This window comes from Hirundo rustica, chromosome 1 (assembly GCF_015227805.2).
Source record: "Hirundo rustica isolate bHirRus1 chromosome 1, bHirRus1.pri.v3, whole genome shotgun sequence".
In the NCBI taxonomy this organism is placed as follows: Eukaryota; Metazoa; Chordata; class Aves; order Passeriformes; family Hirundinidae; genus Hirundo; species Hirundo rustica.
Genome location: NC_053450.1, coordinates 51425468 through 51444803, shown reverse-complemented (window position 1 = coordinate 51444803; position 19336 = coordinate 51425468). Strand labels below are relative to the sequence as shown.

Sequence of the window (19336 nt, the reverse complement as noted above, 5' to 3'; positions counted from 1 at the left end):
GTTTGGCTCTGCTAACACACACTAAGTGCTCTGGTAAAATAATAAATTTGAAGTGAAGGAGTTGGGAGGAAATGAAATCGTAAAGATGAATAACTTTACACAGTCAAACTTCCATGGCATGTCAATATTTCTGCTAATATTAAAGATAGTGATTGTACAAGAAGATAATTTAAACCATGTCACATATTTGTAACGCTCATAGTGCCTGGCATGATTAAGTGAGAAAGCTGTCACTCTGCACATCACAAAAAAGAACGAACCAAGAATTACATATAATTCCTCCTCTCGTAATTTAGCAGTATTTTTGCCCACTTATGGTTACTTTATCCAAAATCAATGCTTAAATCTTCAGTTAATAAGTTATATTTTGACCTTTATAAATACCATTTTGACATAAATGTGCTGCAGCTTCTTTAATCTGTTGCAGCTCACTTGGCCACAAGACTTTCTTCACTAATAGCAGAACACCAGCTGCATTAGCTGTATCTGTCTTAGATAAATGTAAGTGAACATGTCTCTCCTAGTCACTGAACATTTTAGGTTTTACTGAGAAGCAAACATTTCTTGGCTGCTCCCAAGAACAGCCTTTGAGAACAGTTTTTCTCATTTTTTCTTAATTCTCTGTGATTCAGTTTCAAAGCAGAGACTCTAGGAGAAACACAAAAGTCAGGGGGAGGAAAGGAATGGAAGGGTAGCAAAGAAAGAAAGGAAAGGTGCAGTTGAGAAAAATCCAGCATGTAACAGAAGCACTAATGAAGTGGGATGCCATTAAGGGGTAGAGGAATAAGAGACCCAGAATAAAGGGACTCAGAAAATGATAAAACAATTGTGACTGACACAGAAATGTGGAACTTACCAGTAGCTAACACAAAAAAGACATTTGGAATAAGAACGGTCTGCTTATACCTCATAGTCCTTTCTATCCAGCCCATTTGAGAAATATTTGTGGAGGAGAGCCATCTACAAGACACAATGGAAGATGTAGAAAGCTCTCATTATGTATGTGTATGTTATGTGATTGCTGATCTGATGACATCTTTTTGAATTCACTGAGTTCTTCAGGTGGGAGAAATCAGAAAATATATCAGTGGCATTATTGTCATTCTGTTTAGAGTGAAAAGAGGCGTCAGCGCTTTCATGTTTAATATATGTTTAATATTTGTTTTATAATTACAGTCTATTAAATGCAAACTATTTTAAAAACTTTAAGTAATTAATGCTATGGGTATTACTCATACATCAATAAAAGGGTTTGCAGAAGACTGATCCAATATTAAAAGAGAAGTTTTAATGTGTAGAGCGTTAGGATGTTTTCAAATGCTTCAAATTGTGGGAAAATGGGCTTTTTTTCAGATATTACAATGAAGTGAGTAGTAACTTTAGGAACTTAAGAGGACTACTTTGTACTACATACTTTGGGTATTCTTTGAGTTTGTGTTATCCTCAGTAGCTGATTTGTTTCAAATAAGACATTTAATGCTTCTCTGGACATAAATACTAGCATTGAGAACTAGTAGTTCTGACTAATAATTTTACTTGGCACAGGACTTCAGGTTCATCCTCAAGGACTAGTTTCGGACAGATTTAAGTGGAAGAATGATAGGTTGGTGTGAATGGTGATGTTTTCATCATCACTGAACAGAGAGAGGTGAATGTGGTATTATGCAGAAGAGAGTATGTCATTGTTGCATAAGAAGAGCTCAGGAAGGACAGAGGGCGCTTACCAGTCTCAGATGCCAAAAAAAAGAAGAAAAAAAAAAAAAAAAAGATCCCCAAAACCCCCAAAAACCAAATCCCCAGATTTAGAGGAGAGATCAGTTTAGATCAGGAGGAAGTGTGCCAAAGCACCTGTAGGTTTCAGAGAATTTCATAAAGTAAACTCAAAGGCATTTATTTTCTGAACTTGAATTCCAGATTTCTGACACATGGAATTTGAAGGGTATAAATTTGATCTGCAAATCACTCTCACAGTGCATGACTGGATGGCTTGGGAATGTGCAGGTACTGCAGTAAAGAAGGCTGGAAGACTTTTCATTAGAAAAAAAGGATACTAGACTGCTAGACAAAAAATCTTTAGTTCAAGAGTGTTAGTTTCAGACTAGGAGCTTGAGAAACTCTAAAAGGTCTCAAAGCAGAGGCACTTTGCCTGAAAGCATGTGAAAGTGAACAGATTACTCTATTTGCACCAATTTAACGGATAATGAGGTTAATTTGTAACTGGATAACTTACCCCATATCCCTGTCTACCTTGCTAGGTGTATGTGTTTATGCACACCTACAGAAAGCAAGCATATTTATATGGCAATAATTAGACCAGATATTTGTATACATGACCTACACAGACACTCTTGGCAAGATCATTTCCTCTGAAGATTATATTCCTGCTGTTCGAAGGAAGATGTGACTTCATTTAGACAAACCTTTCACTGCTTTTTATTAACAAACGAGAGACAATGCTACACATGCTGAACCAAAATCATTGTCAAAGCAAATGAGCATTTGGATGATACAATGATAAGAATAATGTAATTAAATTCATTTTCATACCACTGATTTTATCACCCCATTTTCACACTGTTCCTTCTAGCCATATGCTTTGTTTCCATCCAAATCTGCTCATTAGGGAAGAGTGACTAACATTTGTTCCAGACAATGCCGAAATCAGGTCCTGGGCTTGCTGGAATAAGGCTTAATTCATTTCAAGAAGTAGGAATGTAGTAAGAAAGAAGAGAGGGAGAAGCTGATATAAAGTGGAAAAGCCCATGAACACAGCTGGGTAAAGAACTGGGGAGCTGAGGAGGCAGATGATCAAAAGGATTTGGAAATAAAATTAAAGTAGGGGAAAATGAAAAAGACATAAACAAGGATGAAAGGGAAAGAAGGAAAAAGGATAAGAAGGGGAGAATGAAAAGGAGCCTGTTAATGGTAGCTGGAGATAAAAGGGGAGAGGGAGGATAAGGCATAAAATGAGACAGAATTTAATTATGCATACTTTTCTTTAAATGGCCATCTAGCCTCTAGCTCTGTGGGCCAAGCGTCTGTTTCAGTTCGATTGGTGGAACAAGCTCATTGTGTATCACAGCTTAAATATTTAGCAACAGTGGTACACTGCAAGGAGCTCACTATTTTTAGAGGCACTAGGCAGGATGCGATGTCGGGGATCAGACTGCTAAGGGAGCAGGAACTCAAGCAGCAATACTCACCCCCAGGGCCAGGCTGGCGGGATCTCACATGCTTTTCTCTGCCAGAGGAAAAGTGGAACTTGTGAAACTGAGGGCTCCTTTACTCTTTCCTGAGGGTGGAGATGTGTTTTGACTGTTTTGTTTGTCAGGGCCCACAGGGCCAGAGTATTTGGGCTATTTGAGTATTTCTTAAAGAGTTTTGTGTACCTGTTTGACTGTAGCGCTCCTCCAAGGTTTCTTATTTGCTGCAGCCCTTGCATCCATGCCTTTGCCTCCAAGTGCTCCCCTTGGCTTTCTGGTGAGGTTTTGGCAACCTAGTTCCTTCCCCTCCCTCAAAATTAGACATTAAGAGGGGAACCAAGGAATCATTCTCTTATCAGAACTGGCTGGTTTTTGTTAGGAGCAGAGCAAGAGTTAGGATTTAGACTTTTTGAGTTTAGCACTTTTAGGATTGGAATCTTAATGTTTTATTTAGACTATCAGCATACAAATGGTTTTCTAATGGCTAAGTTTATAAAAAGCTATGTTTTGGGAAGTCCTGAAGATCACAGATGAAACTTTCAGCTCCATCCTTAGGTAAAGAGATCTGTGCTTATCCTCTTGAAGTGGTATGCTAGCACTCGAAAGAAGCTTCATACATTCCTGTAGGAATAGCTGGTCAGGCAGGGAACCACTGCCCTGCTAAGAGAAGACTGACCCCTCCAGCTGAGGCCTTTCTGGGAACAAACCACAGAAGAGCCTCTATGAGATGCACCTTATCTTTGTCCCAAATGTTCTCAGGTCAGAAACTAAAAATAGTTTGTTTTCTCCTGTTCTGTTCTTTCAGAGAGAAAACACCATTGTCAGAAATGTTAAAAGAATTGCTCTAGAGTCATGATGACTCACAGCATTGAACCAGTCTTCATGATAAGGATAATAGGATTTTACATTTTGAGGCCTGTTTTCCAGTTCAATCAAGATCAACAGCCTTTGGATCTATTTTTCTTTTATTATCTCTGGTACTGTTGCAGTACATTACTGTTTGATAGTGGGGGTGGAGGGGATTTCTTGCTGCCTACTGCCGCCATGTAAATAATATGTAGGAATTTGATCTCTCCAAGTGTATATAATTTTAAATAGAACTAAACTTGCTAAAGAGTGAGGTCATGACGTGCTCTGGCCTCTTGGTCCCTCAGCAGCAAACCATAATGCCCTTTCTGTCTATACAAATTTTCTTTATTTTGATTAGAAAAGTGAACAGAACCCAGTGACTATTTATGGCTGGGACTCACATGACAGTACCTGTCCTCATGAGACTAGCAGTTTAGACATAAGCAGAAACACCAATTTCCTTCTTTTTTGTCCAAAAGGCTGCTTTATCTAAGGCTATATTAACTTCCTTTAAGCTGTAAAATTTAAGGTTATTTCAGCTTTGCTTTTTCATTAGCTTTCATTCCCCCTTACCATGTCATCTCATTTTTCTCTCTCTTCCCTTGTTGTAGCTCTGATTCTTTCTTCTTTAAGAAAAGGTTTCTAATAGCATCCTACTATTTCCTAAATGAGTTCAAGTCTGTTTGGCTTAGAACCCAAGTGCCAGAAGGCCGCTGCTGACATCTTTAACACTCCTTGAGATTCATCTCCTCTGAACCTCTTCTGAACACACGTGCAAGGTGGGAGTTTAAAAGATCGCCTAAGGCTGGTGAGGTAGTCACTTTCTGTTAGTATGCAGTGTGTATGTTACTACCCATTTCACAGCAAGCTGGTTGTGCTTTGGAACTAAGGGGAAAAAACACAGAGAAAAGACAGAAGCCAGCCATTGTCCTGAACATTGAGAGGTCTGAAAAACTGGTGGTTTTCTACACTTTGGTGGAGGTAATGTGGGCCTGACATTTCTAAGTCTGGAGGGATTTTAGCTTGCTAGCAGTCCTGTTTCCCAAGGAAAAAGTTCTCAAGAAAGCCTCTTCTCAAAACAATCTTGGCAAAACAACTATCCATTCACAAAACAATCTTTCTCCAGGTGGTGTTTGGCTGTTTCTCTAGTATAACCAATGGGTTTAGAGAGGTGTCGTTCCTATTCACCAATTATGTTAAGTCTATATCAGAACACCTTATAAAAGGTGGTAAGAATTAAACAATAAGCCTTCTATACTCTTTGCCTTCTGAAATACTTGGAGTCTTTCATCTTTCTTTCATGTCCAACAGAGGTAAGTCTGTATACTTGCTATATTCTCACATGCGTGTGTAGTCATAGCATCTGATTTAGCACGCCTTTTTATTTATATTTGGGAAAAATAAATATATCACTGCAGGTGGGGGAGAATCCAGTTTAACCAAGAAAGAGAGAGGTTGAGTTATTTCAGCTGTTGGAAAAATAATAAGCAGCTGTCCTTTTTCTGCTACTGAGAGGAAAAACCAATAAAAGAATGCTCATATGACATATAATATGGCATTTAGATATTTGCATTTAAGAAACCTGCACCCAACGAACTTTTATGGACATTAGGGCTATTAAGCCTATTGGTTTGCTCTTTCACTTTTTTAAAAAATACCATGAAGGAAAGACAAGCAAAGGGGGCACAGAATGTTCACTTTCCCTCAGAGATAAGTCTAATTTTTGGATTTAAACACAACCTCTCAAGGGACTTCAAAGAAATCTTTACACAGTCATCTAGAGAAACAACTAAAGTGAGTTAGAAAAAAAGGGAATCCTCACATCTGCAGTTCCTGTCTTTATCAGTATTTCATCTCTAGATATTTTGTGGAGAAAGAACTGGAACTCAAATTCTCTGCAGGTTAAAAATGTACCCTAACCACTTGCCTGTCAATTTTTTTTTTTTTTTTCTTTCTCTTTTTTACAAACAATTTTCCCACAGGGATTTAGAGATTTTTCTTTTATTCTATAAAACCTGGAAGTAGACATTTCAACAAATCATTAGTTTTCCTCAAAAAACAATATCACTTCCATAAATTGAGCATTTTAAGTAAAAGCTGTTTTGGTGTTTGATTCTTCCCACTATTTGTAAAACCAGCATGGCTACATTGTTGTATTTTAAAGATCATAAACACTTGCTGTTCTTCTTAAAGAAGGGGAATAGAAAATTATTCTTTTTACTTCAGTCAATAAGATAATGTTCAAAATGACTCACACATTTCAAATTCAGATTTCTGGGGGTTTGTATTTGTTTTGTAACAAGTAGAAAACAAGCCTTAATAGACCTAGAAAATGTGAGTTCAGATGTGTTACTAAATCATATTTTAAGGTGAGAGAATATGGCAAAAATGTTATTCAGTAAAGAAAGAAATGCTTTTTGTAGAAACAAGATGTAGGCTGTCTTGTCCTCCGAAATATACAGCCAGCACTTAATCAAATTTCAAAGACATATACAGAAGCAAAGATATTCAGTGATCTGTGTTGCCACCATTCTGTGGTAAGCAAACATGAAGAAGGAAATCATAGGCTTTTAAGAGCTTGTGAGAGCTTGCTTGGAAGTTGATGTCACTAATGTGTTTCAGAGGAGAATTAAGGCAGCATCTGCATTCCCAGATATGGTAAAATAATTTTAAAGCTGTTTGGGGTTTATTCTGCTATTAAAACCACGCTATGTCTTGAATAGAGTACAACACTGGAGAAATATCTAATTTTTTTTTAGTTATTATTAGTGCAGAGAAGGGAGTTACATCCTTCTTTGTTCCTCTTATAAAATCTTGGGATTACTGTAGCTGCTTCAGCCAGCTACTGGTTTAGCTGGCTTCTGCTCCAGCCATCATAGAAGGAGTGCAAGTAAGGCTGCTGTCAGTCAAGAAGGCAGTGAAATGGTTAGCTTGAGTCTCTGTGTTATTAAGCAATAACAAGTAAATAATTTCCCTTTGAATGATTTAGACTGATTTAACACTCACTGTGAAACATTTTCTCAAAAATTACAGGATTGTTACAAGGCAGGAGAAATGTAGGGCTATGTCTGCTAAGAAGTTATTCTGAAGTTTAGATGTTTTGCACTCCCAAGTTCTGCAAATGTTCTTTACAATACCAATAAAAAAGGCAAGATTTGATATGCTTTTTATGTTTATGTTACTACGAATAGTAGATTAGTTTCATAAACATAAATGCTTCAGGTGAGTTATGAGTGCCAGCTGTCTTCTCCATAGGTGGACCATTTTGGCAGCTGAATGTGAGTTAACTGGACTGCTACATGTGTCTTTGCTGACTCAGTTCTGAAGCATGCCAAATTTCATTACTAGGCACCCAAAAATTAATCTGATTTTTAAATTATTTTCATAATTATGAAAAATTCATATCCTCGCTATGTAGTGGCAGTCTGCTTTAAAAAACAGAAATGGTGAAGTTAAAAGTTATTTAGTCATGACTGAAAAGTAAAAGAAAAAAAAAAATTGCACAGAGAAATTGCTCTGCAAAATTGATGTAACTGTACATATTTAAAATTGTACACAAATTTTATGTACTAAATCATTTAGTATGTTGTTTCATTTGTTCCATCCAGCTTCTTACTCAAGTCTCCCCTTGTTCCCAGATAAGCTTTCAGGAATAATAAACACCCCCTTAAGGGAATATGTTTTAAAGCAAATAACAACTGCCAAATAATTTATCACATGTAACCACTGGTCTCCATCCTTAATTACTAGCATTTCATTCTAGTACTTGTTTAAGAGAAGTTAAGCTTAATGTCTGTTCTCTTGTTCTCTCTTCTTTCTAGAGAGCTTCTTTTCATCATGTATTCAGAGTTTGAACCAAACTGTCCCTTTATTTGTGAACAAAAGCATTTCAGTGGGACTTTGCCTATGGGACCCTGTGGCAGAGAGAATCCTATTTTATTCTTGGCATGAAACACACAAAAGAAGTCCTTATTTGATTCAGGTTCAATAAACAATAGTTGGTACGTATTTGCATGGGGTAAGTTCTATGCTTAACTTTTGGCTAGTTCAAGCTTTGCCTTCTGTTCAATATTTATTTCTTTAATTTATTTAGTGTAGCAATATTTGGATGGTGTTTTTCTGAGAACTGAAACAGAATGAATAGTCTGACTCCTTGTGGTTTCACTGAACTTTTTTCAAGGTCATAACAGTTTACTGAGACATGACTGCCTCTAAGATCCAAGTGACCAAGAATTTATTCCAATTTCAAAATGGTTTGGCTTTAAAGAAAAAAGAGAGAGGAAAAAACCCATGCATTTTCATCTAGTTTATTTCACTAAGATACTGAATAACAAAAGATAATATTCTGTACCCATCAAACAAATGCAATTCCTCTGACGTAATGGATTTTTGTAAGCAAATGTCGCCTAGATTTTGGTGTGTATGAGGAAGGAAGTTTTAAATAGATCATTTCAAACATTATAATGCAGTCTTGATTACACAAAAATAAAAGATGTGCTCCTTTACTTGCAGTTGTTTCTCTTAAAGTCACATTGTCCTCTGGAATCATGGAACAGAAATTGAACAGGAGTGATTCTGGCTATTTGTATTGGTGATGTGTTTAGCTCACTTTGTCAGCTCTTTAACCAGTAGATGATACTGAAAGCTGGACTCTGCAGCGATCTGAGCAGAGATCACGGCTTAAGTTTGATACGGTTCTCAGGACTGATTTAGACAGGATCTGTAGCATCTAGGGAACATGCTGATTGTCACCTCATCTAGGTGAGAAGTGGAAAGGACAACATCTCTGTTTCTGCCTAGCCTACTTGAGTCTTGCTGTGTTGCAAGTGTGACAGTACCAATATTGCGAAAGACAGTGATTGACCTCAGCTACTGCACACCCGCACATGGCCACACAACAAGAGCTGCATCACCAAGAGATACCTGTGAATGCTTGAGGCCTCTTCCCCTTGCCCTGCTCCCAGTGATCCCTTGTTCACTGATCTAAATGTCTGATCTAACTTGTGGTATTAACTTGTGGTATTAAACTTGTGCTCCCTTTAGGGTTGCAGGAAGGCTCCTGGCTACCTGTGAGCTGTTACACCGGGCCCTGGCCTCACCAGCTGCCTGTGGATGTAGGAATAAACCCCGTCAGGTGATTCGTACCTACTTAGCAGTATAAATGTGAGTACAAATTTTCAGGAGGGCAGGGATTAAACTGACATGATCGTGTTATTTTCATCATTTAGGAGGACTAGACAGAAACCTTCTTTTAACATAGAGGCAGCAATGTAGCCCTCATTTGAGTGACTTGCACATAGAATAGTAAGACACAAAGTGTTGCCTAGTCTCTGCAGCGGAGCTGTAGAGGGGAAGTGCACCTCTTAATTTGTCCCCTGAAGCAGCAAGATCTATAATCAGATAGTGAAATGTTTTTCTGAATAAAAACGAGTGCATTTCATTCAAAGTATATTATGAGATAAAGCTATTTGAAAACTGCTTGCACCATAATGAGCGTGCTTTATGTTCAAAGCAGAGGGAGCAGAGCTGCATTTCAATCAGCACTGAAGTTAGGTTAGTGGCTTTTTTTCTCTGAATGTAGATATTTCTAAAAATAAAGGAGTAGTTTTGTTATTCTTTTAAGGAAAACTGTCTTAGCGACATTTTTATACATATAAATATGAGAAAACGCAGTGGATGTGCCAAGGAATATATTAGAATTGAAGCAGTAATATGTTTTAGTGTCTACAGATATATGAATTAATTTTCATTTGTTTGTATCTCATACTATACCTTTCCTTAAATAGCTTGAGGATTTATCTGAAGTGGTTGTTCCAAATTTCCTCATCTATTTTCACCAACAAATTCTATAGCAAATAGAGGATTATGCAGCAGTAATGAGTAGCAAAAAATATCACTGGCTGGGCTCAAAGATAATTGAAAAAAGTCCAGTATCTGTCTTTTCTTTGTCACAATTTACATACTGCAGATACTAATTTCAGAAAATAAATCATTAAAATACAGGTAAAAAATTAAAAATAGGTAAGAAATTAGATTAAAGTTACTAAAATATTTCACAAAATTGCAAGAAAAAGATCAGTTGTGTTTTGCTTTGTTTACCTAGACTGTAGGGGAGACATTATCCACAAAATCATAAGAAATAGAACCAATATAACCTAGATTTATTCCTAAGAGAAGGCTATGTTAGGAAATTACAAGACAATCAAATCTCCTCTATAAACAAACAGAAACATTCTAGGCACAGTTTTGTAAAGAACCAAGGGGCAATATTGACAGCAAAAGGTTTTGCTGGGGAGATGAGTGCAATTCTCCAGAGGACTAGAAGAATTCAGTGCTAACTGCTGTGAACAGTGCAAGTTTTTCCTGGAGAAAAAACAACAGTGAGAAATTATTATTAGCTGTTTCTTAATGTAAGTTTGAAAAAAATTAATTCAGAAAGCAAAAGGAGGTAGTGTGGTAGTAAGTTTCTTGGCTGTCTTATTTTCCAGTTTTAAAACACTGACAGAAATTAGTTGAAAATTCTTATTCAGTATTGCTCACCTCTGTTGTTTATTGCTTACTTTTATAGCTACTTCCTCTACTTACACAAGTAGAGCAATTCATACCTTTCTGGCATTTATAGATTTAAGTTCTCTCATTCCCAATTATTCACTCTTTAGAGACAGAAAATCAGCAGGCATTGTGGGCAGTCTCGGAATAGCGTCAGGCACAATTGCATGAAGTGTGATTTGAAGTAGGACCCAGGCCTTGGGGTGTGAACAGAGCTCGTTTGTGTCCTGTCTGAAAAAAATAAAAATAAAAATAAAAATAAAAATTCAAACCATAACGATAGCTAACAAGCCCTACAGATAGCTAATAAACCCTGCAGATAACTGATAAATCCTACAGCTAGCTAACAGGCATCACAACTGTTGCCCATTGATCGCAGAAGGAGTCAGCATCTGGCAATCCTGCCTGTTTGCCATGCAGCGTGAAGTGCACGCTGCTCTCTGGAACTTCAATGCCCACAGCAAAGCTGTAGGAAAAATGCTGCCTTTCCCAGTGGCTGGGACTGCAGCTCAGATTCCTACTTCTGATGGTGGAGTCCATTCCCAGAATCTGCAGCAGAGGAGAGAGTGTTTGGAGTCAATGACCCTGCTATTAATTGATCCAAGTGCTAGTTTGCTGACCTTCAGGCATACAGTCATCTTGGCCACAAAGCTTGGCTTTTACCCAGCACTAACTGTGGGATTCCTGGAGGCAAGATTTTGAGGAAAATTCCTGTGAGTTTATGTTTATTGATGTTTGCTGTGAAATATCACACAAACTGTGTTTGATAGACACATTTTTATAGATCTTGAATTAAAATGAAATACCACACTTATGAATGCAGTGTTTTGCCTGTTGTACTATCCTGATAAGCAGAGTTCTGTGTATTAAATTTATTTTTGGGGTTGTAGGCAGGCCCTATTTGCCACCCAGAATCCTGCCATATTAACTGGTATCCAACTTTGTGTGCAGACAGTTCATGGGAGCTGTGTGGAACAAGTCTGTATGGAACTGTGCAGAACAGTATTTAATCTTAAAAAAATATGTGCAAAACATTTGCTAATGTAATACCAGTGGTACCTAAACTAATATAAATGTTTGCAATGAAAGGTGATACTATAAGCCTTATGTGGATGGTACACTATCACCACATTTTAAAAATGAGTGACTTTTCAAGAGAAGACAAATTTCTACAAAATTTTCTATAACATTAAAAAAAAAAAAAATCATAGAATCATTGAATAGTGTGAATTGGAAGGGGCCTTTAAAGTCATCTAGTCCAGCTTCCTGCCATGGAGAGGAGTATCTTTATCAAAATCATGTTGCTCAGAACTCCATCCAACCTGACCTTGAATGTTTCGAGGGATGAGACATCAACCATCTCTCTGGGCAATCTGGTCCAATGTTTTACCAACCTCATTGTTAAAAACAGGCTGAATGGTGACTATCCCAAGGAAAAAAGATCCAAGTACTTGATTTTTAAATGCAGATAATTTTATTACTTCTGTACTCAAATCAATCAAAGCAAAATAAGTCAACGATTAAATTTGCAAGGTGGTCAATTGATCAGTACACTTCTAATATACTACATTTAATAACCACATGTCTTTCGAAGCATGTTAAAATGTCCTGATTTCAATACATCAGCACTAGTAAAACACTGTATTATCATAGAAGTCTTTTCTATATTCCTTTCTTCTGAATTTATAGAAACTGTCTCAAGTCTTTATCTGTCCAAAAATCTCTGCAATCAAGTCTAATTTTATTTGTTGACTATATGCTACCCTTTTCATATCAGTTTAAGAATCTTAATTTTCCTACTAATCAGCACTGAATGGTCTAAAGAGGCATTCCTACCATCTACTTCATGCAGTACAGAGCACGTTGAGTAGAGTAGTCAAGCCTTTCTATATTAGAGATATCACCAGACAGTGATTCAGGTCACCTGCGTCTAAAAATATACAGTGTGAGTCTCTTGCTGGAGGTCTTAGAAATATTCAGACTTAAGTTGCAAATTAGTTTTCTTCCAAAGGGCCTTTTCTATCACCAGCAATCGGTTCAGAGTTCAGAAAGGAATTGCCTTTACGCCCTCAAGCGCAGGTAACAGCGCTGAAAAGTGACAGAACACATATGGATGACTAAAGCAAATCCCCTTGGCTGTTGCAGCTGCTCTTGTGTACATGTATGCCTGGAAATACTTGCTGTTCTATTGAATTTGAATTCTTTGTCTCAATCATATTAGCAAATCAAATGTCATTTGAATGATGTGAATATTACTTCAAATGCCTCATTTCTTTTTAAAGGCATAATTTTAAACATTAAATTTCTTTTCATCTCATTCTGTTGTGTTTCTGGTTTGGCCATGCCTGCAAGATCCTCCTGAAACAGATAAGATGTAATTTCATATGCTCTATAAATTGATTATGAGATCAGAACACAACCTAAAGCCATTGGCAAAAATCTAATGAACTTCCATAAGCGGCCATCAGTTTTTAAATATTATGTAAGCTGGTATTAAAAGGCATTGATCTTAGTAGAGATGCCTCTGGGTCAGTCCCTGCTTTTGTGAAAATGCTAAGGCCTTTGTAATCTTAGCCATTTGCTTTCCACCTCCCAATGTTTCTTAGCTATTTTATTTTGTTTTACTTTATTACTTGTCCTGTATTTGAAAAGATCATGACACAATAATCCATCATGTCTAAAGTTAACTACAGGATTGTGAAAATCCAAATATGTTAAATCTGCTGGCTCTGTCTAAACCAACAGTTATTTCATTAAATACTATGATTTGTCTGAGATGATTTACCTTTCACAAATCCATGATGACTCATGCTTATTAAATTGTTCTCTTCCAAACTGAGTGAATATTTAAGATAGCCAAAAATAGCATCTCAAAAGTTCTGCTACCATTGGATCAGGCTTTGACACACTTAAACTGACTGCTAAGTATCTTCCTTCACTAAATTCCAGTGGGGATTTCTTTTTCAAAGTGAGTTATTATTAAGCCTGCATAAAGGTGGTAGAATCTTTCTCATTGATATTTTTCTTAAGATTTACTATGGTGTTAATCACTACAATTTATGAAACTGATCCATTTATGATCTAAGTTACTTTTCTTTTTTCTCAGCTGGTGAGACATTTTTAAGTGCTTATTCATGATGTTTGAAAGGTCTAGCTATCGAAGATGTATTATTTTCTGTTCACAAAGACAAGGTATTAGAGATACTTTTCTACTTATCTATGGAGGAGAGAGAGAAAAACTTTAAAGCATTGGGAAGACTCACTGTAAGAAACTGATGAAACACTTTGAAGAGTATTTATTTTACCCTCTGCCTTGATGAGTACAATATGTACCTGTTTTTAAAACATTTATTTTACATTTATTTACGTTTATTTTAGCATGACTATCCTAAGCTGTCTCCTTTTTATTTTTAACTGCTGATTCTTAGTTGATTTTTATTTTTAATTTATTTTACTTGCCACGAACTTTTTACATGTGTTTCATATGCTGTTCAGGTTAAGGAAAGGTTAACAATGCGTGTGAAATCAGTGCAAGACTTTTATCACTGCGGTTGTTAAGTTCTTTTTACACAGTGTTTGCTTCTTCCCCTGCTCTGCTGGGTAATTTAAGGACTCTTATTTAGTGCAGCCACTTTTGTTGCCTTTTGCCCAGCCTGGAAACGTAACTCGATATAATTTTAGTGAGGAAGTAATTTAAAAGGGAATCTTCATTTGAAATCCTCCAGAGGCAGTTGTGGAAAGATGTCCACAAAAACCACACCGCCACCCGCCCCCCCCCCCCCCCCCCGCCCCCCCCCCCAGCCCCCTCCCAGGGGTGAATTCATTTTTATAAGTTTTAGGAAATGAACATAATTGATAAAAAGCCAATTAGGAGGCCAAGTGGTGATGCAATTCCCCCCCAGGTCAATAGCCCCTTCTCTGGAGTCTCCCCTTCAGCACAAGCTGTACTTTGTCCATGAGAATGTATCTCAAAGAGCTGTTCTCAGCCTTGGTTCTCAGGGATAACCAAGACAGCATAGGGGCCTTGTACTTTCCAGAGCTTGGAGCCCTGGAAATTGTTTTGTCTTTCTGCTTAGGGAAAGGCCATGGAAAAGTATTGAGAAAACTAGCTTCTAATACAATAAGTGAGAGTTACACATGTATGTGTGAAGAATACAGAGAACATATAAAAGAAAAAAAAGGCAAAACCCAAATGGCATCAGTTTTATGTAAGCTGTACAAGAACAAGAAGGCAGAGCTGGAGTGGAAAGTGAGACGGTATCTGCTAGTCTCCAAGACAATGAAAATTAATATCTTGTGAATGAAAGATGTAATGTTGGAAGAACGAATCCAAGAATGAAGAGAACAACAACAACAAAAAAAAGAGCAAGAAGGTGTGGTGACCACAGTGCAAATGAAATCTTAATGATTTGAATTATTTTTTGTTTGTTCCAACATGCTGCACTGTTCTAATGATAAAGTTGCCAAAAATCTGGAATTGTTTCCAAAAGCCTGGGAAGCATCTCTAATTTGTGCACTGAAACATAAAAGAGACAGTCTCTGGCACATGTAGAGACCAGAGACTTCCACTTGCAGTGAGTTTGTCATATTTATGAATATATCTTCTAAAGAACAATATTCACTCCATCAATTTCCATGTCAACACCATTCAGTAGTTCATTGAATTTAACTAGGAAAGCCAAGAGCAACTCCTCCTGCCTCCTGCTTCCTCATTCCCCAACTTTCTCAGGTCATTTTTCCTTGTGCTACTCATTACTATAGAAACAATCTTTCCTAAGGTATTTCAGTTTCAAGGAGCAATGCTATATTAAAGCCATTCTGCTTATAGAACATTTTGTTTCTTATTGAAAATGTCTTAGGTGAAATACACCATGACTATAAATGTTTCCAAGAAACAAATTCCCCAACACAAATGAAGTGAGCATTTACTGCCATGGTGGTACTATCACAGTTTCCACAATAACACCACTGAAGGTCATGTAAACTTTCACATTGCTCATTTCATGTTTCATCTAGTTCTACACCTATGTGTGTGTAAATTTGATATATTGTAAAAATAGAGGCCTGGGAAGATTCATGTCATATGATTGCTTTCATGGAGTTATCCAGTACCACCTTCAACAGAGGTGGTGGCTTTAGCTAAGAGATCCCACAGAGACTATTTTTAAGGAAAGCTCACTTTCTTAGAAATAAAAATACACTTTGCACCCTGATTTTATCCATGGTTAGGTTTCTTCCTCTTAGGCAAGTTCAGTCCTTTAAGAATCTCTCTTTTCTCTTCGGTATCTATCCTTACAATAAAAGCACAGACGGCAACAAGGTCCACAACTTGGCTAAAATGTGCATGCCACACGTTCTGTGCTTTCTTTTAAGAACAGATATCCTTTCACAGTGTGATTTCAATTTTTTTTCCTCTGTTCCTTGTTCCTCTTAATCCTTTGGTCTCTTATATTTCAAATGGTGCCTCTATATTCCTCCCCCCTTCAGCTTGTCTCCACATCCCCCACCTTCTGTCACACCCTTCTCTCTCACCACCACTTTCAAAAGCTACCTGCACATCCACTTTCTTCCTTACCTGCCATTGCGATATTAGGCTTTGAGCAGCAGCTGGCAGCCTTTCCCTCAGCTTAATTAAAGGTCACCCTCAATCTTCACAGAAAATATCTCTATTTGGGACCTCAGTACTCTAGCTGCACTTGGAACAGTGAAAGAAATTTTTGATATGATTCAGTGCATTAATGCTGCCGATGCTAAGACTCCCAAAGTGGCTGCCAGAATCCATACAAAACAACACCCCACAGAAATCATAATTTTTCATGGATTATAACTAGTTAAAGTTAAATTGCATGGAACAAGGAAAACAACGACAACAACAACAACAAACCTATTGCATATGCTTTGCTACGTGAAACTAGGTCATAAAGAATAAGAAGTAATTGTTGTGATTTTGTTTTCATGAGCTAAACTTAGTTTGGCACTAGTGGCTCACAAAAGCCTGTGCCAAGTAAGATGTTCTCAGAATCAAGGAGGAAGGAAAGAAGTCTCTGGTTTGGGAGGAGAACATCTATTCTCCCTCAAAAACATCTGAGAAATAAAAGATTCACCATCTTCTGTTTAAAATCTCTTTCCAGCTGGATCAGTTCTAAGTGTCACACATTCCAAATGAGTTTCATATATTTGGACAGTAGTGCTTTAGTGTCATCATTCCTTCTGAATCATCTCTTCCAGTACATCCAGAACTGTCTTGCCCAGCAGACTGAGAGCAGCCCAGTCTCGGTTTGGGTTGCCCCAGCATACATATGTGCACATGCTGCACTGGTGAGAACTGTACAGCAACAGGAAATTCTGCAGGGAACGTGAATAGCATAGGAAAATCCTGTCCAGCACATCACAAACACATCACAAACAGCAAATTAAGAGATACTTACAGATATAATATCTGTGAACCAAAGAGGGGAAATTGTAGTAATCACACATTGTGTTTGAATAGTACTTTGTATTGTGAAACAGCTTAGCATAATATGGTATATAACTACATTGCAGCAGGCCTGTCATTTGGAAAGTGGGAGGGAAAGAGTTTATCCTCTCCTCCAATCCATCCCTCATTTGAGTTTCTCTTTGTAAAGTCATTTCAATAGCAAGCAAAATCTCACAGTGCAGTAAGCATGAATATAATCAGCTTTCAGTGCCCCCACTTCCACTGGGTTTTAAATAGCAGACTCCCCGGAGCACAGCAGAGTTTGATCAGAGTGCTTTGCTGAAATGGGGGCTCTTGCTGTTGGTGTTCAAAGGAAAACACAGTTCTTCAGGTGTATACATCACCTGCCGAGACTGAGACATTCCACTGGACTTGTCGGTCCTTGTGAAGAAGGGGGTCTTCCACAGGGATGGGAAAACTCAGGCCAGTGCTGTGTACCCTTGATGGACTGATTACCTGTATGCAAGAGGGAGCTGCACAGAGCAATGTTCACCGAAGCACAAGCAGCTGTTGCCACCCAGCACTCCTGGCGCAGAACTGGAGATGACAACCCAGAAAGTCTGCCTCCACAGACGCAGTTTCGCATACTTTCTTCTTTTCATGTAGATTTTATAAAATAAGAGGTATTAAAAGAAAAAAGGCAACAATTGGAAGCTCCAGAAATAGTTTATATTAAAAAAACTCCTATTTTGTGTTACGTGAGCAAAGCTTGTGCTAGATTTCAGTTGCCAAAGAGCGTATGAGCTGCCTGTGAAATGTCCAACATTCTCATCTGGAAAAACTTTTAGATTTTATTCCTTTATTTGGCTTGAAAAAGAGCTTTTTTCTTTTGTTAAATCTTTAACTGAGGTCTGGACCACAGGAAAAGTAAAAAGCGACATGCTGGCTAGAGACCATCATTTTACATTTTAGAAGAAGGATTTGGAGTGAAGACAGATGAAAGCTATGGGGGTCCTGGTCAGATGGCAGTCAAAAAAATCTCTAGGAGCCAGAAGGAACAGAGTCCAATATATTTGAATCCTGGCTCAGAAGAAATCAATGATCAGCTGAAACTGGGGATGATGGAAGGAAAAATAAAGAAACTAAACATTCCTTGAGGTATTGCTTCAGCACATTGAATAGTGAATAATGGAAAAATACCATCGAGAGGAGATTTTCATAATTCTGGCATCAAGAATCTCTGGATGTTCCCATTAACCACCGTCACTCTGGTGATATTTCTAAATAGAACAGAAGCTGCAGAGGCACAGAAAGCAAAAGATGACCCAGAACAAACATGTCTCCCAGGCAGACATGGAATACCTGGAGAGAGCAGACTAAAGAGTGGTATAGAAATCTAGTCCATGCTCAGCAACAAATGGGAATTGGAGAAGTAATTAGGGAGGAAGGAGATTGATGTACACTGGACAAAGTAACCGGTCAGGGCAGAGGAAGAATTCAATATGAAAACAGCCATGTAAAGGAGACGTTAGTAGAGGTCATTGTTTTTGTGAAAGCTAATGAGTCAATTAACATACAGCAGCTCCAAACTTGCTGCCTCTGAAGCATCCCATGCCCTTGTTTAGAAAAGTCACAGAGGTCACAAATTGCAAAGAAACCTTTTTAGCTTCATTATACTATCTTAAAGAGGTACAGTCATTGCAGGAAACCAGTCCGTTGACTCATAATGGTACCAAAACATGGCTTTACCACGTTAATTATACTCCTATTATAGGTGTCTGTATTGCTGTTGTTCCTAGCTGTGTCTTTTCAGTAAAATCCTTTTTTCTTTGTCATCCAGGAATGGTCAGTGGAAGTAGGATATCCTCCTCATGCCCAGTCTTGCTTTCCTCACTAAATATTGTTTTCAGCAGCAGTTTTCCTAACTATTTAAAACAGAACTGAGCCCTTACATGGCTTCTGTGGTCCTAAAAACACCATCCAATGGATATGACCCAAGGAAATTATTAGTAATTTTAGCTTTTATGGCAGTAAAAGTATTGCAGACTCACTTTAATCTACTGGAAAACAAAACAAAACCAAACAAACAGACAAACACACCCCCCCCCCCCAAAAAAAAAAAAAAGGCAAAAAAAAACCCCAAACACCAGCCAACCAACCAACCAGAAAAACCTCCAAAAAACAGCCAACAAGAAGAATATAGGTGGACTTTCTGTCACTAAACTATAACCACATACAAAATTTGGAGTGCTACAAAGAAGCCAGCTAAGCTTATATAGGTGACTACGGTGCAGGTGAGAGAGAAGACTGTTCTTCA

General features: G+C 37.7%; 1 long non-coding RNA gene across 1 annotated transcript in view; it reads left to right on the top strand.

Moving 5' to 3' along the window:
- Positions 1 to 7886: 7886 nt before the first annotated feature.
- LOC120753671 (uncharacterized) overlaps positions 7887 to 19336 on the top strand; it is a 33150-nt gene continuing 21700 nt past the window's right edge. The window contains exons 1-2 of the long non-coding RNA XR_005701205.2: positions 7887 to 8053; positions 9096 to 9215. This is a non-coding gene — a long non-coding RNA (uncharacterized LOC120753671). The remainder of the gene's footprint in view (positions 8054 to 9095; positions 9216 to 19336) is intronic.